Genomic DNA, 26,564 nt, shown 5'->3' with positions numbered 1-26,564 from the left:
TTCAGAAAAAAATTTATGGGGCTTAAAAATTTTTAAACTGTTAGATTATGCCAAAAACAATCATATATGCTACACTTTGTTCTTAAATGCCTACTTTGATTACCAGTCATACAAAAATTTTTTTGTGTATTTTTGTGTGCATGCATCTAAACCACCCCCCCATGCTTGAATGACACTGTCTCTAGTGGCATACAAAATGAATAAAAATGTAATGCAAATGCACACTAAAAGACACTAACAAAAATATGGGAGAAAGGATAGATACAACCTGATTTGCTCTGAGCTTTTGAAGTTGATTTTCCTCTGATTCTTGAATTCTTTGAAAACTCTTCTCTGTACCTGGTAATTGATACACTAATTGTTAAGTTCATCCTGCATACATCAAAACACAAATTAGCACATGTGAAATGAAATACTAAATAAAAAAAAACTCTGAAATGAAAAATAAATAATGTACATATCATACATCCCTCTGGTCGAATCTTCATGCCTTCGTGAGATGCACTATCTCACACTCACCATCCTGTAAGGCATCTGAAATGAATGGCTTCAGTCTTTGCCCATTTACTTTGAATGTACCTTGGGTCATAGGATCGAATAATGTCACTGCTCCATGGGGAAATACTTCTTTTACAATGTATGGACCTGTCCATCTCGATCTTAACTTCCCTGGGAATAAATGTAAACGAGAATTGTATAGCCACACTTTCTGATCTGGCTCAAACACTTTTCTGACAATATGCTTATCATGAAATGCTTTTGTGCGAGCCTTGTATAATTTGGCATTCTCATATGCATCATTCCTGAGTTCCTCTAATTCTGAGAGCTGCAGTGCTCTCTCTTTGCCAGCCTGGGTGAGGTCAAAATTCAATCTCTTTATAGCCCAGTACGCTCTATGCTCTAGCTCGACAGGAAGATGGCATGCTTTCCCGAATACAAGGCGATACGGAGACATGCCAATGGGAGTCTTGAATGCAGTTCTATATGCCCAAAGTGCATCATCTAAGCGCTGGGACCAATCCTTGCGGTCCGGACGAACTGTCTTTTCTAAAATTCGCTTAATCTCCCTATTGGACACTTCAACCTGTCCACTAGTCTGCGGATGATATGGAGTGGTGAATCTATGATTGACAGAATATCTTCTCAGCAGAGAAGCTATCTGAACATTCCTAAAATGCTTGCCACCATCGCTAATCATCGCACGTGGCACTCCAAAACGACTGAAAATGTTGTGCTTAATGAACTTAAGCACTACTCTGTGATCATTGGTCTTGGTGGCCACAGCCTCGACCCACTTGGACACATAATCAACCGCCACCAGAATATATAAATTTCCGAATGAGGGCGGAAATGGTCCCATGAAATCAATGCCCCAAACATCAAAAATTTCGACTATCAAAATCGGTAGCAAGGGCATCATGTCCCTCTTGGACATGTTTCCAATCTGCTGACATCGCAGGCATCGCCTACAGAACTCATGAGCGTCCCTGTGGAGTGTGGGCCAATAAAATCCTGACTGCAAAACCTTTGCAGCCGTCTTCCTACTACTAAAATGCCCTCCACAGGCTAACGAATGGGAAAAATTCAAAATGGATTGGTATTCCTCCTCCGGAACGCATCTCCTAATGATCTGATCTGCACAGTATTTGAACAACTCCGGTTCATCCCAATAATAGTGCCTCACCTGAGATAGGAACCTCTCACGCTCATTCTTGTTCCAATGCTCAGGTATCTGCCTCGAAACCAGATAGTTCACAATATCTGCAAACCAGGGTAACTGCGATGTACTGACTGACATGATCTGCTCGTCGGGGAAAGAATCACTGATCGGTCTCTGATCCTGCGTGGTCTCCACGATCAGTCTGGAAAGATGGTCTGCTACTACATTCTCGCTTCCTTTCTTATCTCGAATCTCGAGATCAAACTCCTGTAGTAGTAGGACCCAACGAATCAATCTCGGTTTGGTGTCTTTCTTATTCAACAAATATTTCAATGCAGAATGATCAGAATAGACAACCACCTTCGAACCGAGTAAATAGGACCTAAATTTATCCAATGCGAAAACTACCGCAAGTAGTTCCTTCTCTATCGTAGTATAATTCATCTGTGCATCAGACAGAGTTCTACTCGCATAGTAGATCACATAGGGCTTCCTATCAATGCGTTGTCCTAGAATGGCCCCCATAGCATAATCAGAAGCATCGCACATAATCTCAAATGGGAGAGTCCAATCTAGAGGTCTCAAAATAGGTGCAGTAATCAAGGCCTCTTTGAGAATCTCAAAGGCCTTCATACAATCCTCACCGAAAACAAAGGGCTGTTCTTTCTCCAATAACGTGCAAAGCGGTCGAGAGATTTTGCTGAAATCTTTTATGAACCGCCTGTAAAATCCCGCATGCCCTAAAAATGATCGAATCTGCCTCACAGAGGTGGGTGGAGTCAAACGAGAAATGGATTCCACCTTTGCTCTGTCAACCTCAATACCATGCTTGGACACAATGTGTCCTAACACAATCCCCTCCTGGACCATAAAATGGCTCTTTTCCCAACTCAGGACGAGATTGGTCTCCACACACCTACTCAGTACTCGAGCAAGTTTATGGAGGCAATCTTCAAAAGAAGAGCCATACACTGAAAAGTCGTCCATAAAAACTTCCATCACATCATCAATCATGTCCGAGAAGATAGCAAGCATGCACCTCTGAAAAGTAGCCGGGGCATTACAGAGCCCAAAAGGCATACGTCTAAATGCGAAGGTGCCATAAGGACATGTAAACGTGGTCTTCTCTTGGTCGTCAGGATGGACAGCTACCTGATTGTATCCTGAATATCCGTCTAGAAAGCAGTAGTAGCTCTGTCCTGCGAGTCGCTCTAAGATCTGATCAATAAATGGCAATGGGAAATGATCTTTCCTAGTTGCCACATTCAACTTCCTATAATCGATGCAGACTCGCCATCCTGTAGTGGTCCTCATCGGAATTCTCTCACCCTTCTCATTCTCAACCACAGTGAGTCCTGACTTCTTCGGCACAACTTGAATCGGACTGACCCACTGACTATCAGAAATAGGATAAATGATTCCGGCATCCAACCACTTCACCACTTCTTTCTTCACCACTTCCTTCATGTTGGGATTTAGCCTTCTCTGCATATCCCTAAATGGCTTGATTTCCTCATTACAATGGATCCTATGCATGCAGAATGAAGGATCAATCCCCTTTAGATCAGCAACTCCCCATCCAATCGCTGCCTTGTGCTCCCGAAGAATAGTCAGCAATCTCTGTTCCTGCTCTTCAGTGAGCAAGGACGAGATGATCACAGGCAGAGTCTCATCATCTCCGAGATATGCATACTTGAGTGAATCCGGTAAGGGTTTCAACTCAAGTTTCGGAGGCGACTCGATCGACGATTTGGCGGGGGTCTCCGCAAGTGGTGGAAGGGGTTCCCTGACTGCTCCCCAAGGTGGTCTCTCCGACGACACTCTAGACACATCTACACTATCTAAACCGCTATTCTTCTCTATATGGTACAAATCTAAAGAATCCTCAGTAATGTACAACTCGGGCTGCTCCTCCACTAACTCCTGTGCAATGTCTACATGAAAGCAGTCCATGTCTCCTGCTGGTCCCATCGCGGCATTGAAAATATTCAGTTTTACCTTCCTATTGCCAAATGAGAGATCCATGGCTCCAGTTCTACAATTGATGCACGCATTGGCAGTCGCCAAGAATGGTCTGCCTAAAATAATCGGAGTCTGGTGCTGGCTGTCTACTCCTTCCATATCAAGGATAATGAAATCGACTGGAAAATAAAAGTCATCCACTTTAACTAGCACGTCCTCCAAGACACCTCTCGGTACCTTGACGGAACGATCTGCCAGTTGAAGTGTAATCGGAGTCGATCTCATCTCCCCTAACCCGAAAGAATCAAAGAAATATCCGGGCAGAATGTTCACGCTTGCTCCAAGATCGAGCAATGCGCGTTCTATCCGGATGTTCCCTATAGTACAAGCAATGATAGGTGCTTCAGGGTCCTTGAGCTTGGGTGGTGTCTGATGCTGAAGTACTGAACTCACCTGCTCAGTCAGATGGACCCTGTTAGGAACTCGCTCTCTGGATTTCCTCTTTTGCGTACATAGCTCCTTCAGAAATTTGGCATAAGCCGGCACCTGCTGAATAGCATCGAGCAAAGGTAGGTTGATCTGTACATGCTTGAAGATATCAAGCATGTCCTGGATCTTCGCACCTTGCTTCCCTCTATAACCAGGAGACTCTAATGCTTTGGGATAGGGTGGTGGGGGGATATACTCTGCTGGCTCCTCCTCTTTGCGAGAAGGCTCACTCCTATCCTTCTTCTTCTCTGAGGATAAAGATGATGAAGGTGATGATGGGGATGGGGATGATGATTGAGCCGACGTAGGTGAAACAATGGTCTCTGGCTCCTCTATCTTCTCTCTACTCTCAACGTGATACTCACGTCCACTCCTCAAGGCCATAACTGATTTAGCCTGCTGCTGTGTCTCAGTATGAAATAGGCCTCCAGTCATCTGGTCCTTACCCTTCGGGTTCATGACAGCCTGACTCGGCAATGTACCCTCGGGTCTCCTACTAATAGCCTCAGCTAACTGTCCCATTTGCGACTCTAACTTCGCAATGGACTGCGTATGTGAGCTCAAAATCTGGCTACACTTCTCGAAGGCGTTCTGATTAGAGGTTTTCACCTCTTGGAATGCCTGGAGAAGTCTCTCCTCAAAAGATGTCTGCGGGGCAGACTCCTGCTGAATCGGGGAAGGAACTGAAGAAGAAGAAGACTGAGCATAGTTCGGTCTTTGAAATGGCTGAGTAAAAGATGGCTGCCGAACTGGCTGAGAGGAAGAAGGCATCTGTATAGAAGACTGTGGATTCTTCCATGAAAAATTGGGATGGTTACGCCAACCCGGATTATATGTCGATGAAAATGGGTTATTTGGCGGTCTGACGTAACCCTGAGCTGCCTGAACTTGTTCTTGAACAAATTCAGGGTACTGAGCTGCTGAAGGGCACTCAGTGATCTCGTGTGCCGGACTGGCACAAAGAGTACACACCTGCTGTGTAGTGGATGGTCCTGAGAGAAGCTGGTCCAGCTTCTGAGCAATCATGTCTACTTTACACTGTAGTGCAGTAGATGGACCAATCTCAAGAACGCCAGCTTTCTTCTGAATGCTGGGTGTGGCTCTATCAGAATGAGAGCTCGAAGCATGGTGGAGTGAATTCTCGGCCAATGTATCAAATAGCCTCCATGCTTCGTCCTCGCTCTTCAGCATGAATGTCCCACCGCATGAAGAGTCGATCATTTGACGATTCTTGTCAGACAATCCATCATAGAAACTCTGCACCAGTTGCCATTTTGGCACCTGATGATGGGGGCATTTCCTGAGGAGATCCTTCATTCTCTCCCAGGTCTCATGAAAGCGCTCACCATCTAGCTCTGAAAAGCTAGTGATGGCTCTACGATATTGGTTCGTGCGACCAATGGGAAAGTATTTCCGAAGAAACTCCTGTTGCAACTGATCCCAGGACTCTATTTCTACAGAATCTAAGGACTTTAGCCAATACTTGGCTTTGTCCTTCAATGAAAAAGGGAATAGAGTCAACCTCAACGCATCATCATCGAAATTCTGTATCTTAACAGTAGAACAGATTTCGAGGAATTCATCTAAGTGTCGGTAGGGATCCTCATGACTAAGGCCATAAAAGGATGGAAGCATTTGAATAATGCTGGCCTTAATCTCATAATGTGGCGCTCCTACATCGGGTCTCCGAATGCAGGATGCCTGAACATAGTCTGTGGGAATGAAGTATTCCCGCAGAGGGCGTGAAAGAACTGGGGGTGGAGGTGGAGGATCCATGTCAGCCATTGTTGCCGAACTTCGATGAGAATGTAAAATTCTCTCTGGGTTGTCAACAAATGGGTGTAATGGGGTTCCTAGACCTCGTCGACCCTGCATACACTGGTACTAAGACCAGATGTAAGCAAACGACCTAACTAAAAAAAATTAAACTAGCACAGATACTAAAATGTAAATAAGCAAATAACAGTAACTAAAAACAAACAAATATGCTATATAGCTATGTCAGAATTCTATACTAAATAATTAAATAACAAAGTAAACTATTCTAAAATGCTAAAACAAATAAATACAGGAAATCACAAACTATGTTTTTCTAAAACCCACCTGTCTAATCGCTCCTTGCAGAATGATAATTAAGTGAATCCTAAAAAGAACAATATGTGAATCCTATATTTACTAACTATGTTAATCCTATATTCACTTACTAATCCTACTAACTAAAAAGAAAACAACTAATTAACTAACTAAAACAAAATAATAATAAATTAAACTCTAAGAAATAAAGTAATTAATTCGCCGTTCCCCGGCAACGGCGCCAAAATTTGGTTGATATTTTGGAATGCTCTTTTTAAAACAGTTATTTTCAATAAAACTTTGGAAAATCGTCAACCAAAAATATAAAACCGACTTTCCACAAAGTGGTAAGTACGGGTCGATCCTCAGGGAACAGGAATTAATCACTATAATTCTAGAAAATTTAATTTATTAATATCAAATGACAATCTACAATTATAAAGTGAATACAACTACAATTAAGCACTAAAAGAACAATAGACAAGCATTTAGTCTTCTGCTCCACGCCAAGGGTAATTCTGTCTTTTCGCCACTTAGAGAATCTTTTCACTTGTATACTAACCCTGGAAACTAAATATGCTTTTCAACCTAAAAAATGCAGAAAAATACAAAGTTAGTTTTCTATTTTAATGATGCAAACAACAATTAAAACTATGTCTAATTCTACGAAAATAATAAACAAATGCTATTTATCAAACAAAAATTAAATAACATACTAAATTAATTCTAAAATTAACCAAATTACTTCTACTAATGCTGTATGATGATTATGCAACTTCTAAAATACAGAAACTACTGAAAACAAGTCTAAAATGCCGAAACTAAGAAAATTACAAAACTGCCCCTAACTAGTGTAAACTAGCAATCTGACAGGTTATCGGAAAACCACTGTTTGATAGGGCAAACGAGGTCCGATTTTCCCGAAATTTGTTCTGTTCTGCAACTGACAGATTAAACAAAATGACAGTTTTTACAGAATTACAAAAAAGTATCTGGAACTCCAGATATAAGCGTTTCAAATCTGGGAAAAATCAGGATATCGCCAGTCCTGTAATTTAAAATCCCGAAAAAGCGGTTTTCACAAAACGCTTAAAAATCAGACCAAATCAACTCCGAATGAGCTGAAATTTGGTCTGCAGTTAAATAACACGTCAATACAGTGAATAGAAAAAATAAATTTGGAAAACACAGAGTTTTTGATCAGAAAATAATTCTGTTTCGACAGGGCAAAAATCTGGTTTTTATTTGAGTGCACTATTCACTTTATGAACCTATGGAAACACTATCAAATGCAATCTACACCTAATGCAATCTAAATGACACTGTATAACAGTGTATATGCAGATGATAATTAGGAAAATACCAAATGCACGACGCATAAAACCTACAAGCAATTTATGACTAGAACTAAGTTAACTCACAATGGAAATGCAACTATGCTAAATAATAAAATGCAATCTAACCACTAAGTTAACTAATATCTAACTATCATTCAAAACACAACAAAACACCTTTCATACATACTGAATAAATACGCTATACGTACACACACTTCTATACTAAAACTAAATTAGATAAATAAACTAATTAATATAGAAATCAAAGGAAATAATAAAAAATGACTTACTTAACTAAAGAACGAAGGCTAAGGTTAGGATTCACTTGGTTGACTCGATCTAGGATCGGTTTCGACTTGAGTAGGTTCAGTTTGGGTTTGGATGCACTCGGATGGGATTAGGTAGGCTCGGTTTGACTAGGTTGAAAGAGATAGGTTCGAGCTAAGGTGGACTCACTAATTGGATTCGGTTTTGAGTTACCTTAGTCAACTAGGTTCGAATTGACTTAGGCTAAACTAAGTTGGACCCAGCTTAGGGTTTGACTAGGCTCGAATGGGCTAAGGTAAGCTCGGTTGACTCACTAGGTTTAGACTAAGTTTTGACCCGAGTTAGGTCTTTGACTAGGTTTGACCAAGATTGGGTTTTGGATGTAGGTTTAGCAAGACTAGGGTGAACTCGGTTTAAGTAGGCTTGAACTAAGTTTGACTCAACTAGGGTTGACTTAGATAAGTTAGGTAGACTAGGTTGACCTAACTTAGGTTAAGGTTGACTCCACTAGGTTTAGACTAAGTTTGGGCTTTGGTCTTAGACTTGACCTAAGTGCGGTTTAGGCTTTGACTTGGGCTAGGCTAGGTTTTGACTAGACTCAAAGGGGGTGTAGACTAGGGGTTGACTCGACCTAGGCTCGGTTTGACTAGGTTAGGTCTAGACTAAAGTAGTAACCTCCTAATTAAGCTACAATTAATCCAAAGTTCACGATTTTAATGGAGGAGGTTGGAAAAAGGAATGTAATAATTACCAATATTCAAACTTTGAAATGCTTTGGATTCTCAAAAATCGCCCCATTTAAAGAGGGAGTTACACTCCTTAATTGCCTTTAATACCTTTTTGGAAATCTGAAAAGACCAATCTAGAAATCCACGATTTTTGCTTTTCAAGATGGAATTAAAATGCTTTTAATGCTCTATGGAAATCGTGTAACCTAGATTGGAATTTTGGTTTAAGTGCAAAACACTTTCCAAAGTTAAGGAGTAACTCCTTCTTTAATACACATTCAAAATTCAAATTTTCCTTAAATGCCTCACACGATTTTTGAAGAATATCCTTTTTCCAAAAGCTTTCCAATTTTCAATTACTTTAATTACCTCCCTTCTCCAAAAATCGCCAACTTCAATGGATGCTACTTTCTAAACTAATAGACTTAATTATACCTAGGGAACAAAAGAACTTAAATGGAAAATCGATTTCCTAGGAGTTAATGCTAACCTAATTCCAAAACTTACCTAAATGCAACCCTAAAAACGGCTAAAAAAAAGAAAGACCTAATACATTGAACCTAGACACCTTCCTAACTCAACTAATGACCATTAAGACTTGCTAAAAAAAATCGACCAAGAGCTCCAGGGGAGCTCTAATGGCTGCCGCCCCACCTTGGGGGAGAAGAAGAACCACACGAAAATAAAAAAAACTAAAATTATAAATTAACAAAAAGCAATAAAACTAAATAACCACTAATTTGATAAAACTAAATTAGAGAATAATACAAAGGACTCCTAATTACACCAAGGCTAACAAGAACAGCACTATGCTGGAATTAAAAACATGAAAAAAAAAGAAAACTTGATTTTTATAATTTTCAACAATAGACTCAAAACACAAAAACGAAAAATTGATTAAAACAACTAATTACATCAATCCTAAAACAATGAAATGACTAACACAACTATATACTGCTGTTAACACCTAAAACACACAGCAACTACACGATTCACCAACATCAACACAAACATTTAACAAAAATACAAAGATCGGCTAGAATATCTCTAGCCGAAATTTTTTTTCTTTTTCAAAAATACAATCAAAACAAGACAAGCAGCACCCACAATCAAAATGAATTAAAATAAACTTTTTGGAATAGGATTTTCAGCAAAACAACACAATACACATGCTGGACAAAACAAAAATATCAAAACAGAAAAATATTTTTGTAAAAATCAAGAATCGGCTAGAATAAGTCTAGTCGATTTTGGATTTTTTTTCTTTTTAATTAAAACCAAATACAACCCACACAAAAACCGAATAAAGTAAATCAAAATGAACACTTTTTTTATTGGATTTTCTGTAAAACAATATCAAGAACACTTATGACAAACTTGAAGAATCGGCTAGATGAAGATCTAGCCGATTTTTATAAAAAAGATGAAAAATCAATAAAAACTCGATTCCAATGAATCAATCAAATAAATAAACCTAAGCTAACGTGCTGGCCTATGCACGAATGCTATTCTAAGGTTGAAATAAAAAGAAAAACAAGAAACATACAGAAAATAACAAAACAAAAACCACACACACAAATCGGTTTTATCTAGAAGAGAAGGAAGAAGAAGACCTACCTTTTGGAAGATCCGACGACCGGGGGGATGAAGAAGAGCGGACCGTGGCTGGAGGTAGACGTCTTCTACAGTTCAAGGATGCTGTACTTCACCAAAAACGGCACCTATTGCAGCTGCTACACGTTGGAGATCCACCGGTGATGGAATGTGAGCCGATTCGCGATCGGAGGGTGTAGAAAGCCGGATGGAGGTAGGGCCGGCTCACCTTGGTGGTGTGTTGCGCACTCCCGCCCAAGGTTAATGGTCTCCACCTCTGCTACACCTGCAAAAGTACAGAAAAATGGTGAAAAGACAGCAAGGAATAAGAAAGAAATGAAAAGAAACCAAAGAAAGCTTGAAAATATGCTTGAAAATCAAGAATAGGTCGATCTTCAATGGCCAACACTTGGGGAAGATGGAGAGGAAGGAGCTGCTGCTGTAGAGTCACTGTAGGGGGCGTCCAAACACAGCCAAAGACGCCTAGGGTTCTTGAAAAAAAACTATTTATAGTTTTGACATTTTTCAGAAAGAGTGTTAAAAAATAAAATATTGCTAGGCGCCACTTTCTGGGGGGTTTTTAGAAAAACTTTTTGAAATGAGTATGGATAGGTGTGTGGGTTGGGTTTTGGGCTTTCTAAGAGTTGATCCAAGGTCCAATTGACCTAATTGGGTCGGATATGGATCCGATCCACCTCGAAATCCGTGCCCAAACACTGAAATAGCCATAACTCTCTCATTTTAACTCCGATTTTTCTGAAATTCGAACCATAGCCCCTTACTATCAAAACACATCTAAACATGGGTTTAAAACCTTAAACTTGATACAAAACGCATGAAAAACTTGTTTACATGATGTGCATTTCATGCATCATCAACATTGTCAAGAGAATCGCTCTGTTCCTTTGGATCGCCTTTATCATCTTTCGCGTTGTTGAAAGATTAGCCTTCTCTCCGAAAGGAGAGCCTTTAGCATCTTTCGCGTTGTCGAAAGAATCGCCTTGTTCCTTTGGATTGCCTTTGTCATCTTTCGCGTTGTTGAAAGAATCGCCTTGCTCCTTCGGATTGCCTTTGTCATCTTTCGCGTTGTCGAAAGAATCACCCTGTTCCTTTGAATTGCCTTTGTCATCTTTCGCGTTGTCGAAAGAATCGCCTTGTTCTTTTGGATCGCATTTGTCATCTTTCGCGTTGTCGAAAGAATCACCTTGTTCCTTTGGATTGCCTTTGACATCTTTCACGTTATCGAAAGAATCATCTTGTTCCTTTGGATCGCATGCGTTCATCTTTCATGTTGCCGAAAGAGTTGCCTTATTCTCTGTTGGAAAAGTTGCCTTATTCATCTTTTGCGTTGTGAAAAGAGTTGCCTTACTCTTCTCTGAAAGAGTTTGCCTTGTCTGTCTTTCGCGTTGCCGAAAGAGTTGCCTTATTCTTCGTGGGAAAAATTGCCTTATTCATCTTTTGCGTTGTCAAAAGAGTTGCCTTACTCTTCTCTGAAAGAGTTCGCCTTGTCTGTCTTTCGCGTTGCCGAAAGAGTTACCTTATTCTTTTCAAAAGATTGCCATGTCCATCTTTCGCGTTGTCGAAAGAGTCGTCTTACTCCTTACCTTATTCATATTTCACAATGATGAAAAATTCATCGGATCGTCTTGATCATTTTCCAAATTTGCCTCTTACAATTCCATTTCCATCGCCTCGTTCATCTTCAAGAAAAGTTGTCTTATTCACCTTCCAATATTCCATTTTCTGCCCAATCAGGATAAGGGTACAAACCTGAGCCTCCTTTGATGAGGTATTTCACTTTCTACCCAATCAGGATAAGGGTACAAACCTGAGCCTCAATCAAAGAGGTATTTCATCTTCCGCCCAATCAAGATAAGGGTACAAACCTGAGCTTCCTTTGATGAGGTATTTCACTTTCCGCCCGATCAGGATAAGGGTACAAACCTGAGCCTCATTCAAAGAGGTATTCCATTTTCCACCCGATCAGGATAAGGGTATAAACCTGAGCCTCATTCAAAGAGGTATTTCACGTTCTACCCAATCAGGATAAGGGTATAAATCTGAGTCTCATTTTATGAGATATTTCTTTCTCCAATCAGGTTAAGGGTCAAACCTGAGCTTCGTTCCATGCGAGGTATTTCTGTCCCATCCTGGTTAAGGGCAAAAACCTGAATTTCACTCTCACAGAGTGAATCTTTCCTCTTCATTCTCCATTTCATATTTACCATGATCACCGGGCTAATTTCTCCACACCCAGTCAGATCCTACTAACAAAGGCATTTTATATAGCACAAATTTGGTGTGTTTTTCTTTGCCACTAAGCTCGGCCACAAGCCGGCTTAGTAGCAAAGAGGGGCATCTATAAACACCCCAAAATTTTCACTCACCTCCCCGACATTTCCACCCAGCATCATCATTTACCTCCGCGGAGATCGCCGGAGGGCAAAATGGTCATTTTTTGAGCATGAACCTGCAAAAGTCCAAATTTCATCTGCAACTCTCAAAATTTCTCTATTTTAGCTCAGATGTTCAAAATTCTACTCCTGACAGGAGACAAGAATCTCCAAATCCTGGTTCAGGATTATATTTCATAAGACATGTCATTGCATAGCATTGCATGAACATTTCATATCACTGCACTGCACAGCATGTCATTTCGAGGTCCAGAACTCTCGATTTCAAAATTTTCAATCCAGATTAGAATTTCAACTCTTTTTAAAATCAATTTCAAAACCCTGGGTCTTCAAAATCATCAATTCTTCCCATTTTACCCCCAGGACTCTGAATTTCAAAATATTTTCTGAGGAAAACAATCTGGATAATTTTCAATAAGGATTTTGATTCTAGCCCTTTCATCTCAGATTTTGCCCTTTTGTCAACAAATTTCAAATATCTTCCTTTTACAAAATTGCCCTACAGGGGCCAACTCTTTTCAAAAAAAATTTTTTGCCAATTAGTCCAGATTTTATGAAAATTCCAAAAAGAGGTTTTACTGTCTTGTCCTTATTTCAATAAAGAAGCAATATGGGACCCACACTCAGGTGGTGTCACATAGGCTTTTCTTTTGAAAACCCTGAATTTTAAAAAACCCAAAAATATAGGAGCCTTGTCCCTGAATTGGCGCCACTTATCTTTTCTCTCTCCTCCCATTTCCCTGCCATGTGTCAACGTGGGGTTCACCTAGAGGTGGCGCCACATGTCATTTTCTCTCTCTTTTCATTTCTTTGCCAAATATCAGTGTGGGGCCTCTCTAAGATGGCGCCACATGTCCACCATCTTCACCCTGTGCCATGTGTCATTCCAAGGTCACCATGAGATGCCAAGTGTCATGTGTTGTCATGTTCAGAAAAAGTAAAGCTTGTCTCCCCTGAAGTGGCGCCAGTTGAAGTGTGTCTCCTGTAGAGGACACATGTCTTTCTCTGCTCTTCTCAGAAAAAGCAAATGACACATATTATTCTCTGCTCTTCTCAGAAGAAGCAAATGACACATGTCATTCTCTGCTCTTCTCAGAAAAAGCAAATGACATGTGTCATTCTCTGTTCTTCTCAGAAAAAGCAAATGACACATGTCATTCTCTACTCTTCTTAGAAAAAGCAAATGACACGTCATTTTCTGCCTTCTTTAGAAAAAGCAGACGGACACATGTCTCTCCCTACTTTTCTCAGAAAAGTAGGTGACACATGTCATTTCTAGCTTCCTTCAGAAAAAGCAGAGGACACATGTCACCCCTGGCCTTCTTCAGAAAAAGCAACCATTCAAAAAATTTCAAACAAGGCCTAGGTGGCGCAAATGCTGATTTTCCTGCATAAATTCATCTTTATTTTATTTTTGAGGTGGCGCCACATGGTTCTTCTCCTCCTTCTCTCCCCTTTCGCCATGTGTCACTATAGGATGTCCCAGAGGTACTGCCACATGTTAACCTCTGCTCCCTCCAAAAAAAGCAGAAATTTGAATGTTTAAAACTCCTCAGAGGTGGCGCCACATGGCATGCTTCTACTGCTTCTAGCTTTAAACCTCAAACTCCCTTTCTAGGTGACGCCATTCCAGAACCCCCACTTGGCTTCATTTTTTTTTTTTTTAATAAAGGTAGCCCCATGAGGTGGTGCCATATGAGAAGCTTCAGAAAAGCAGAGTTTGAATTTCAAAAACCCCAAGTAACCCCCTCTGAGGTGGCACCATCTGAGTCCTCTGCCTTTCCTTCTAACACATGTCAATGTGGATGCCCTGAGATGGTGCCACATGGCAGTCTTTCATTCTTCCAGAAAAGCAAAGCTTTGAATTTCAAACTCCAAGGTAGCACCCTCTGAGGTGGCGCCATTTGGGAGCCTCCTGCATAGAAAATCAAGCTACAATTTTGAAAATTTTCAAACTCTCCTGCTGAGGTGTCTCACCCACAAAATTCTCATTTTTATTTTCTCAAAAATCAAAATGGCATGCCCTGAGATAGCGCCACATTGAAGGTCCAGATTCACTGTTTTTGAATTTTGAAAATCTCCAAAATTTCTACAAATACCTTAGCCCATGCCCAGCTCAGAGGAGCCCTGGTTTGAGAACTGAACTTCAGAATTCCATTTTTTCTTTCTTTCTTGGTTTCCTCTGGATTCACGCCCCTCTGGAGCCCATTATCAAGGTAGCCGCTCATTTTGGGAGTTTCAAAACCGCAGGAGAACGCAAGGTAAACCCCTATTCCAATCGATTTTATCATGATAATGCCTTGGGTTTGATTCGTGTTGTCGTTTGAAGAAAGAGCTCATCTGAGGGATGGATCGAGCTATTCTCATAAAATGACATATATCAAAAAAATGTTTCTAATGCTTTCTTGATTAGACTTCATGCATTCATCATGTTTATGCATTAAAAATAGGTTAGATTTTTGTTTTATTTCATTTAAATATCATGTTCCATGAATTTATTTAATATTTCATGCATTCAGCTTCATTTAGGTAACTCTCTGTTTTTGTCAGTCAATCCACATGTCATTTCATGCATTTATTTTTCGTTAAAAATGTTGATACAATCGTAGTATTCTCCCTTAGGTGTCTCCAACAATCTGCCAAAAATTCGGAATAATTTGAATTTGTTTATTGTAGTAAAAGTTCAAAATGGTAGGTCGGGTTTTGTTACCCAGGATAGGTTTTGAAAATTTACTTCCGACTTGTAAAACCAAGATCTCTTTCATATGAGATCCGATTTTCGATCCAAAAAATGTCCTAAACTTGGGCTGTTGTCTAGTATTTAATCTGATTTTCGCAGAGTTTTCTAAAATCGTTTGATGTCTAACAAAAATCAGAGAGTTTGGGACACGTGTCAGAGCCTGATTTGGGCCTCTGAGACTTTGGATCGAATTAAGTTGATGCGTTCTCTTTGGATATTGCTCCAAATCCAAATCTGTAAAAAATGAATGTCATGTTCAGGATGTCCTCTGTTTGCATCGGAAAGATTATGATTTTTAAAACAATTTTAATATCTGTTTCGGATTTTTCTTGTCAGACTCCTGTTTTGAGATATTTATCTGCTCTGTTGATTTAGGCATGCAAAATCATATTTGTATCTCTGTTCCTGTTGATCAAATGCCAAAATCATAAAAATGAAATTTGTTCCTGTATTTGTCTTAGTTCCTCAGTTAAATATCAGTAATTTCTATTGTAGGATGTTATTTTTTATGCAATTTTACATTGGATCAGGTTGATTTTGCCTCCATCAGAACCAAATTCTCGTTACCGAACTCACCGTACTTCAAATCCTGGGGCTGTAAAAGACAAAATTGCTTATTTTCAAGTCATTTAGCAGTCTGAAAAATCTAAGATGTTTCTATGGTGGAATTCTTGTATTACTGCATTAAGTGTTACATTTGGTTCGGGTCCGCAGGTGAAATTCGCCCTTTTTTGGATTTTCTTTAAATTTTAGTATCTAAACCATGTCATTTCGTGAGTTTTAGCATTATAGGCTGTTTATCAGAATAAGTAGATGCTTCATACCGAATTTGACAGCATTTGGAATTCGTTTGATGCTCGGTCTAGCCGTATCATCAAAACAGGGACCCGCGGGACACTAATCCAAGCGAAAAACAAGCGAAATTCGTTATTTTTGACAAATGGTAGCTTGTTAAAATTCTGATTTTCAGTCCTAATGTGTTTAGCAGCATGTCATCATGCCTCATACTACATTTCATCATCATTTATTTCAATTCGAATTTCAAAATCTCAATTTTACCAAAATTTCCTTCAAAAAACCCTGATTTTAAAGGTATAACTTCAATATTAGGGGTATTTTGGTCATTTTGACCACAATTTCGAATTTCAAACTATTTCTTACTGAATTTCTTGCATTGACATCATTTTAAATATCAAGAAAGCATGGAAATAAGGTTTATATCCAATTAAGTTCAATAATTTCAGAATATTATTGGAAAATGTTGGAAAAACCCACATATTTGAGCTAACACCATTTCCAGTTTGGCAAGGACATTCAAACGAAGGAGTTGAAGTCTGCAATTTCCTTTTATTTCATTTAATTAGTGATGTAATAATGTAAATTTTGGAGTAAGAAATTTTATTTTCTGCTTAGATTTGGATGCATATCATATAGTTTGAATTCATGCAATATCTTGTTTAAGTGATTCATGCATTCTATTCCAAAAAGCACTATGGATGTACATGAATGGCACGTGCACCAACTCTTAGGGAGTTGATGAACTCGGTGGAGTCCATATTCACGGCCCTAGTCAGAATATGGACGAGACCCAGATCCATCATCTTTCTACCAGTCACACTGAGCCTACACTCTTAGGCTACCTTCCAAATTGCACATCATATTTTCAATTTTGCAAAACATTGTGAATTAAATCAAATAAACTCTGAACATATTCATGGCCACAGTCAGAATATGTGAAGGATTTATTTTGACTTAATACACATTTTCCAACCAATTCCTCAGGAAATCTTTTCAAAGTGCATTTATTCATTCAAATCATCTACATTATGGCACCATCTACTTTTCTCAGCATTTTTTTCAAGAAAATTTCATTCTCAAGAAATCGATTTCTCAAGAAACTCTGAGAATTTTTCAAAATCGGTTTTCCCAAGTCAAGTTTTTCCACAGTTTTCCATGGAAAAGGTTATTTTCTCAAGATTTTCAAAAGAAGTCTCTCACCTTTCTCAAAGATCAAAATCGATTTCCAAATGTTTCAAGGGTAAGATTCCCAGGATTTCAATTTCCCAAGTTTCAGTTTTTCTTCTCCAATGAGTTTTCCTATAAATTTTCCATCATTTTCCTAAGAAAATTCTCAAAGTCCGAGTTTTCCTGAGAAGTGTTTCCCTTTTCAAGTGTTTATCTTTTCTCAAGAATTCTTACAGTTTTCTCGAGATTCTCATTTCTTCAAGATTTTCTAAATCTTTATAAACTTTCTCGAGATTTCAAATATTCTTCGTCTTAGTTTCTTGAGAGATTGATTTCCATCTTTTTCCTGAGAAATGCTTTTCAACTCCAAATGTTTTCTAAGCATACATCTTAGTTTTCCATCTTATATTTTACCAAATCTCATAGCACATGCCTGAATTCTCTGTGCATTTAGGATAGAACACAATTTTGATAATTTCACTAAGTCAAGCACAATTTTGGAACTTGGTTCGATTACCCCTGTTAAAGGCGGCAGGAACGGTCAAACCTCGTACCGACAGGTCGAGCCCCATCCCATGGATTTTCCCGCAAATTTTTAAAACGGAGGTGAGTATTTCAAAACAATTTCCAAAATCCGGTCAAGTTTGACTCGCGAAAGCATTTTTCCTCTCTCTCCCGCAAGGAAGGGAAGACGAAAAAAATTTCGCGACGATAACAAAAACGAAATTTAATTTAATACTGAAACACATGAAATAAAAATTAATATGATAAAAAATAAAAAAAAATACAAGGAATCTATGACTAAAATTAATTTTACCTTTGAAAGGATGGATTTAGCCCATTTAACAGGTAAATCACATCTTTCGTCGGTTAAGAACATAGAAGACATACCTCTCATGGATTCTATTAGATTAGAATCCTAAAAATCACCCTCAAACTGAGTTAGATCATCTTTTTGGGTGGTTTTTAAGGTTCTTGGATGGATTCCATGGTTAAATCCATGAAACAAGAGGCTCCCACGATGAAATCTATTGAAAAATCATAAAAAAACTAATAAAAAAAGTACAAAATAAAGTATAAAAAATTACCTTGAAGGTTGCAGCTGCAATGGAGGAAGCAGGAGGTGCTGGAGAGGAGAGAGAGACCACGAATCTGGGAGAGAAAAAGAGCCTCCTTTGGCCTCTTTTTGACTTCTATTTATAGAAATAAATTAGGTTTAACTAAAGAGTTCTAAAAAAATCAAATTCTTCTTAATTGGGCTTGCTAGGGGTGGGGGGAGGGGGGGATATTTCTGAAATTTTCTAACCTACATGGACTCTAGCTAATCTAATTAAACCCTAATTAGACTTCTAACTAACCTAAAAGACTCCAAATGTGGCACCACCTAATGTGGGCCCACATAAGGTTTTTACATCTTTAATTCGAAACCTTTAAAAACCAATGGTTTAAAACCTAAATAAAATGGATTTTCAAAATTGTTTTTGACTCTTCTAAACCTCTAAACTAACTAGGACATGTTGAGAAACTATGTTTTGATGATACATGATAAATATGATATGCTTTCATGATGCATATATATGATACATGATAAATACATGATATGCTTTCATGAGATATGATAAATATGATATGCTTTCATATGTGAAACTTAATATGTTATATTATGACTGGATATGATGTGCTATGTATTTAACGAGTATTTGATGCAAGGTTATTTCACTTAAGAAGTGTGAAGACAACTTGATCAAGTGCAACTATTTGATGCAATCATACTACTTTGAAGAAAAAGCTTGATGGGCCATACATTCATAAAGATTATCCAAGAAGATCGGCTTCCTCAAGATGAAGACTTTTTTCTTCTTTAGAGTCATATGTAACAGAACCTTCAGAAGCATGCATATTTCATATTAGACTATATGCTTTGAAATCATACAAGCCATTTATTTACAAAAAGTTAAGCTTTCATAAAAGGATACGTTATGTATATTGTAGCATTTCAAAAACCCTTTTTGAAACAAATCATTGTACATCCTACAAGCATTTATGAAAAAGATATTTTGACAAGATATAATAACTCATGATTTCAAAAGCATTAATTGTACTTTCTTATAAGCATTTATGAAAAAGACATTTTGACATGATATAATAGCTCATGATTTCAAAAGCATTAATTGTACCTTCTAACATGCATTTATGAAAAAGACAACTTGAAAAGATATAAAAGCTAATGATTTCAAATATGAAAGAAAAAGACAAAATGAATTAATTCATAATACACATTTACGTAAGAAATTTTGGTTCATAATACATAAGCATTTATGTAAGAAAAGACAAAATGCATTAGTTCATAATACACAAACATTTACGTAAGAAATTTTGGTTCATAATACATAAACATTTATGTAAGAAAAGATAAATTATGAAAAGATAATACACAAGCATTTATTTGAGAAATGACTATTTGTAATATAAGTATTACTCAAGCATTTAGTGTACTTCACAACCATTCATTTTAGAATTAATGATTTGAGAAAATAAATATTATTTTATTAAAATAAGAAATGACCATTTATTTCTTTAAGCATTAAATGCCACCTCGAAAAGCATTTGAGAAATGACTATTTATTTATAAATAAAACCCACACTCAAGAATGTCGACTTACTCATAAACATTAAATACAAATATAATATATGTTGAAAAGACTTTAGTTACTTTTTTACAAACCCATAGAATGTCGACTTACTCATAAACATAAAATACAAATATAATATGTTTTGAAAAGACTCTAGTTACCTTTCTACAAAACCATAGAATGTCGACTTACTTGAAGTCATCATTCTCTTTGTATAGCATTAAATACCTCCTGTAAGAAATCCTTGTTGATATCCTTCTCAAGAATGTCGACTTGTTTAAAGTCTTCATTCTCTCTGTAGACTTTGAAAAACAAAACATAAAGAAAACTCTTGACATGACTATGTACAAATAAATATCTCAAAGCATTTATTGTACTTACACTCATTTAAAGTAAAGAAGTACTTATGTACCTCAAATCATTAATTAGAATAAAGACAAAACTGCATGATAAACTACACTTCAACGTTCAAAAATACTACAGAACATTTATTATGAGAAAAGACCTAATACAAAGAATAACTCATTTTAAAATACACCAACGAATAGTGTACTCAAAAAATGCTTCGTATGGAAAGAAGACTTTTTGAAAAAGCAATATAGTACACTTATCTTTTCACACTAAGTTGTTTTTGAAATGACCTGACTTCTCATATCCCAAAAGGACAATCATTTCAAAAAGACAACGACTAGTTTTCTAAAGACTATATATACAAACAGAACAGTGTGAAAATACAAGCAAGCTTTCAACGAGAAAAATTCCTGCTTGACACTCTGAGAAAAGAGCTTAGAAAAAGAAAGAGAAAAAGTCAAGAAAAGCTCTTAGAAAAATACAAGAGTGTGCAAGAAAAGAAAAAGATCATTCTGAGAATCTTCATACGTGCATTCATACTCTGCATATCATTCTGAAGGTTCTATAGGAAAGTGTTGTAACTTTTTGATCTCTGCTGTATCCCTTCTCTGTTGAGAGAAGTAGACCTCTGTGAAAGAGGGTGTTTTCCCTTCTCTGTTGAGAGAAGTAGACCTCTGAGGAAGAGGGTGTCTTTCTTCTCTGTTGAGAGAAGTAGACCTCTGAGGAAGAGGGTGTTTCCCTTCTCTGTTGAGAGAAGTAGACCTCTGAGGAAGAGGGTGTTGTACTATTTATCCGGTAACTCGGATGTTATAGTGGAAGGCTCAAGTGTTTTACTTGGGGACTGGATGTAGGTCAGTAACTCGGCCGAACCAGTATAAATCCTGTGTTTATTGTGTTGTGCCTTATTGCCTTATTATTTTATTTTATCGATCTGCATCGTATTTCACTATTCACCCCCCCTCTAGTGGAATTTTATTTGGTATCAGAGCAGGTTCTGCTGGTTTCGACATAACAAGTCTTCCGGCACAAAAATGGCATCAACCTCTTATGCTCGTGACATCGAAGGTCAACACTCATCTCGCCCTCCTTTTTTTAATGGCACTAACTATGGCTACTGGAAATATAGAATGATCATATTTCTCAAGTCTATAGCTTTTGCTGTATGGAATATCGTAGAATGTCCATATTCTTCTCCTACATCAGACTACTCTTCATGGTCTGATGAAGAAAGAAAAATGGCAAACTTAAATGCAAAAGCCATGAATGCTCTATACTGTGCCATAGACCAAAATGAATTTAACATAATATCTATTTGTGATTCTGCTCATGATATTTGGCATTCTCTGGAAGTTATTCATGAGGGAACAAACAGAGTAAAAGAAGCTAAGATCTCATCATTGGTTCGAAAATACGAACTTTTCAAGATGATCAAAGATGAAACCATTACTGAAATGTTCACAAGATTCACCAACATCACAAATGATCTTAAATCATTGGGAGAAATTTATTCCCAGACTGACAAGGTAAAAAAGGTGTTGAGATCTCTTACTTCAGATTGGGAGAAAAAGACTACGGCCATTGAAGAAGCCCAAGACCTATCCAAACTCACCTTGGATGACTTAATAGGAAATCTTATGGCCTATGAAGTCTATATGAAAGAAAGAAGGGAAGAAGAACAACCTACACAGAAAAATCTTGCCTTCCCAACTCTCTCAAAGGATGATGATTCAAAAAAAGATTCTGAAAATGCTCTTCTTACCCGAAGATTCCTACGCTTCATTAGAAAGGACATGTTTTCCAAAAAGCTCAAAGAAAAGCAGGATAAAAAAGAAGAGACTATGTGCTATCAATGCAACAAGCCAGCTCACGTAAGACGTGACTGCCCTCTCCTAAAAAGAAAATCCAAAATCATGGAACCAAAGAAAAGGTTCTTCAAGAAAAAGGCTCTACATGCTCAATGGGATGATTCAGAACCATCCACCAGTGAAGAGTCAAGTGATGATGGAGCTGAAACTGCAAACATGTGCTTCATGGCAGAAGAAAGCTCTGTAAGTGAAACATCTGACTTTTCTTTTGAAGAACTTCAAAATGCTTTTCAAGAACTTTTTGAAGAATCCAGAAAAATAATTCTCAAAAACAAAGTTTTAAAATTTAGAGCTTTCCCAGAAAAATGAAAAACTCAGTATTTAAAATTCTGAGTTGAAAAAGAAAATTTTTATGCTCACTTCTGAAATCACTTCTACTAGCTTCAAGAGTAAAAATCTTCAAGTAGAAATTTCAGAATTAAAAAGTAAAACTGAAAACCTTATGAAAACGGTTTTCAAGTTTACCAAAGGAAAAGAGAACCTGGATAGACTTCTTTCCTCTCAAAAATTCTATTTTTACAAGAATGGTATTAGTTACTCTCATTATAGTAAACCTTCTTGTACGAATCAAAATACCACTTTTGTCAAAGGATCTATTGAACCTAAGCAAAAGTACTATAATTTCAATTCCATGCACTCCTCTAAGATTATAGATAAACCCAAATTAAAGTGGATATGGGTTCCAAAATCTAACAAAAAAGGACCCAATCGGGTACCAAAAAGAGTTTCTACTTGATCTATTGCAGGCATTGAAAAAGAAGAACAGATGGATATTAGACAGTGGATGTTCAAAACATATGATAGGACATCCAGATCTTTTTGCTGTTCTTCATAAAAAAGAAGGAGGAACCGTCACCTTTGGAGATAACAACAAAGGTTTGATAATTGGTATTGGCAATATTGGTAATATCCATAAACCTTTTATCAAAGACGTTCTCCTTGTTAAAGGTTTAAAACATAATCTCTTAAGCATCAGTCAAATGTGTGACATAGGATATAATGTATGTTTTAAACATGATGCATGCCTCATAGTGGACACAAACGAAAATATTGTTTTAAAAGGTATAAAGAAAAATAATGTATATGAATTATACTTAGATAATATTATTGAACATTGTCTCATAAGCAAATAATGGCTCTCAAAATTTATGGCATATGAGAATGGGACATGTTAACTTTAAATATATCTCTAAAATGGCTAAAAATAACTTGGTTCATGGGTTACCTAAAATACCATTTAAAAGAGACTATTTTTTTGTGATGCTTGTCAATTAGGAAAATTGTCAAATCAAAGAATGTTGTGTCAAGTAAAAGACCTTTAGAAGTTCTCCACCTGGATCTTTTTGTCCTTCTAGGGTAGCTTGTCTTAATCATAATAAATATGCTTTTGTCATTATTGATGATTACTCAAGATTCACTTGGGTAATATTTTTGAAAAACAAAAGTAATACGTTTTGTGAAATTAAAATTTTATGAAAAAATTACAATATGAAAAATCCTCTTCAATTGTTAAAATTCGTAGTGACCATGGATGTGAATTTGATAATGACCTTTTTTTTGTAACTTGCATGGTATTTCACATAACTTTGCCTTTCCTAGAGCTGCACCTCAAAATGGTATAGTAGAAAGAAAGAATAGAATCCCTCAAGAATCTGCCAGAACTATGCTTCAACATAACAATCTTGCTAAATATTTTTGGGCGAAAGCTGTTAATACTGCATGCTATATTTCAATAAGAGTACTAATACTATTGAAGAATCTATGCATGTCAGTTTTAATGAATCTATTGGTCAATCTGTTCATAATAAGACTAATGATGATGATCTTGAAAGTACAGATTTTCTTTTAGATAACACAGCTGAATCTAATGAAGATGATCATCAAAGAACATTTGCTGAAATCAGAGATCATCCTCAAAAGCAGATTTTGGGAGACCTGACCAAGGGGGTTCAAACAAGAGCTCAGTTGGAACATATTGCAAATATGATCTTCATTTCTCAACTTGAACCTAAAAAGATTGATGAAGCCATCATAGACGAGTTCTAGATGCTAGCAATGACTGAAGAACTTAACCAGTTCCAAAGAAATGATGTGTGAGATCTTGTACCAAAACCAAAAGATCATCAAATCATTGGGACAAGATGAATTTTCAGAAATAAGATGGATGAATCAGGTAATGTTGTTAGAAACAAGGCAAGGCTAGTGGCTCAAGGATACAATCAGGAGGAAGGTATTGACTTTGATAAAACATTTGCTCTTGTTGCTAGACTTGAATCTATAAGAATGTTTTTAGCATATGCAAGCTATATGGATTTTAAACTATATCAAATGAATGTTAAAAGTATTTTTCTAAATGGTTTTATAAATGAACAAGTTTATATAAAACAACCTCCAGGTTTTAAAAATGAACAATTTCCTGATCATGTTTTTAAACTAAAATGTGCTTTATATGGATTAAAACAAGCACCTCGTGCGTGGTACGAGACTTAACTTTTCTATTTTACACTCGAACTAAACACATTCAAATTAGACACCACTTTTTAAGAGAACAAGTCTTAAACAACATAATTAAACTCGAATTCATACCCACTAATCAACAATTAGCAGACATCTTCACTAAACCTTTGAAACATGAAGACTTTACACGAATTAGAAGAGAATTAGGAATATGCAAACTGAGTGACTTATAATTAATCACATTTATTAAGACTAAAACTTCTTATGAGTTCTATTAAAATATTATTATCAATGTTTTTTTTATGTATTTTTTTTCACTATTCAAAGTCAAACTATATTCACGTATACTCTAAACACTCATAAAAACACATTCATCATGACACATTCTTTATGTCTTTTAACTTGTCATCTTTCAAGTACACATCAATAATAACTCCTTGTCCTATTTCATTTTCAATCATATCCATAAGAAAAATTAATATTAAGTAAAGCTATCATGACTCTGTTCACATCACTCATCTCATAACACCTTTTATCACTTTTGTCTTCTTGTGAAAACCTCTCTTACGATAAGCTATCCGAGATTCAACATGATACTGTGTTCCTCACTTATGTTATTTTTTCAAGTGATATATCCCTTTTCATGACTTCCTTTCCTCCTATTAAGACACTTCACTAAACTTTATGTTAAAAAAATTGAGTGTTTATCCTTCTTATTTTCTTCACCACCTTTTTTCAAAATCAAGCTGTCATATTTCACGTAAAATCTTACTACATCATCTGTTATATCATATCCTAAGTACAATCTATTATCGTCCTTTCATCCTTCCTTCACACCTTTTATGAAAAATTATTCGAAAATCTTGTCCTTCATTTTTTTATTCTCATAAGTACTATTAGTACCACTTTTTTTCTCTCTCTATCTCATACGAAGTGAGACTCCATCTGTGATCTTTGACCTCTTACAATTTATTTTTTTCAAAAACTATGTCCTTCAAGCAAAACATCAATTCCTATCAATCATAACTTTACTTTATGTCATACATCAAGTGTTTGTTGTCCTTTATGACCACTCTTATCTCTCTACAAATTCGTATCACCCTTCTTTATGTCTACTTTTACTTCCTCCACGTATATCCATAAAAATACTTCTTATATAAGCAATTATTACTCTTCACTCATGAATATCTTTTATCTCCTCATTTCATCTCTCGAATACATTTTTTTATTATATATTTTAGATTTTTGAATCCGACTCATCCATGTCTATTCTTATTTTTTTTAATCTATCATTTATCAATTCTTTTTTTTGAATATATTTTTGACTCTTTCTTTTTATCTCATCATCTCTCTTACCACTATTCAAAGTCAAAGTGTGTCCTTCTCATATTTACGTATACTCATAAAAATTACAAATATGAAAACACATTAATCATGACACATTTTTTTAAGTCATTCTTTTCTTTCAAAAATGTCATATCTTTCAAAGTACACATCACATGATCACCCTATGACCTATTTCCATAAAAACTATTTCTATATTAAATAAGCTATCATGACATTTCTTTATCTCTTTCATCTCATATCACTCATTAATTATTTTTGTCCTCTTCTCTATCCATGTATTATTTGAAATCCATTTATTGACTTGTTGTCTTCAACTTACTTCAACCTGGTCTATAATATTAACTCTTCGACTCTGATCCCTCCTTTTTGTCAATGACAAAGGGGGAGAGAAAACTTACCTCTCCTATGTAGGAGAAAAACGTTTAACACTTTATCTCATACACATGAAGTATACACAAACTTTTTTATGTTAATTCTGGTGTTTTTTATGATTACTATTTCTATGCATGTTTTATTTCTGATATCATATTTAAATCATCATAATATATATGGCTTAGTGACAGGGGGAGCATATATTGTCATCATAAAAAAGGGGGAGAATATTGAGAAACTATGTTTTGATGATACATGATAAATATGATATGCTTTCATGATGCATATATATGATACATGATAAATACATG

The 26,564-nt window shown here is 36.7% G+C and overlaps 1 non-coding gene across 1 annotated transcript; it reads left to right on the top strand.

The window, feature by feature from the left end:
- Nucleotides 1-5,390: 5,390 nt before the first annotated feature.
- Nucleotides 5,391-5,493, top strand: LOC149840248 (small nucleolar RNA R71). Its single transcript, XR_016431717.1, has one exon. It is a non-coding gene; the product is annotated as a small nucleolar RNA R71 (small nucleolar RNA).
- Nucleotides 5,494-26,564: the final 21,071 nt, after the last annotated feature.

Source organism: Nuphar pumila, chromosome 4 (genome assembly GCF_984573655.1).
Source record: "Nuphar pumila chromosome 4, dmNupPumi1.hap1.1, whole genome shotgun sequence".
Lineage (NCBI taxonomy): Eukaryota > Viridiplantae > Streptophyta > Magnoliopsida > Nymphaeales > Nymphaeaceae > Nuphar > Nuphar pumila.
Note: the sequence above shows the minus strand (reverse complement) of the source record. Positions and strands in the feature narration are given on the sequence as shown.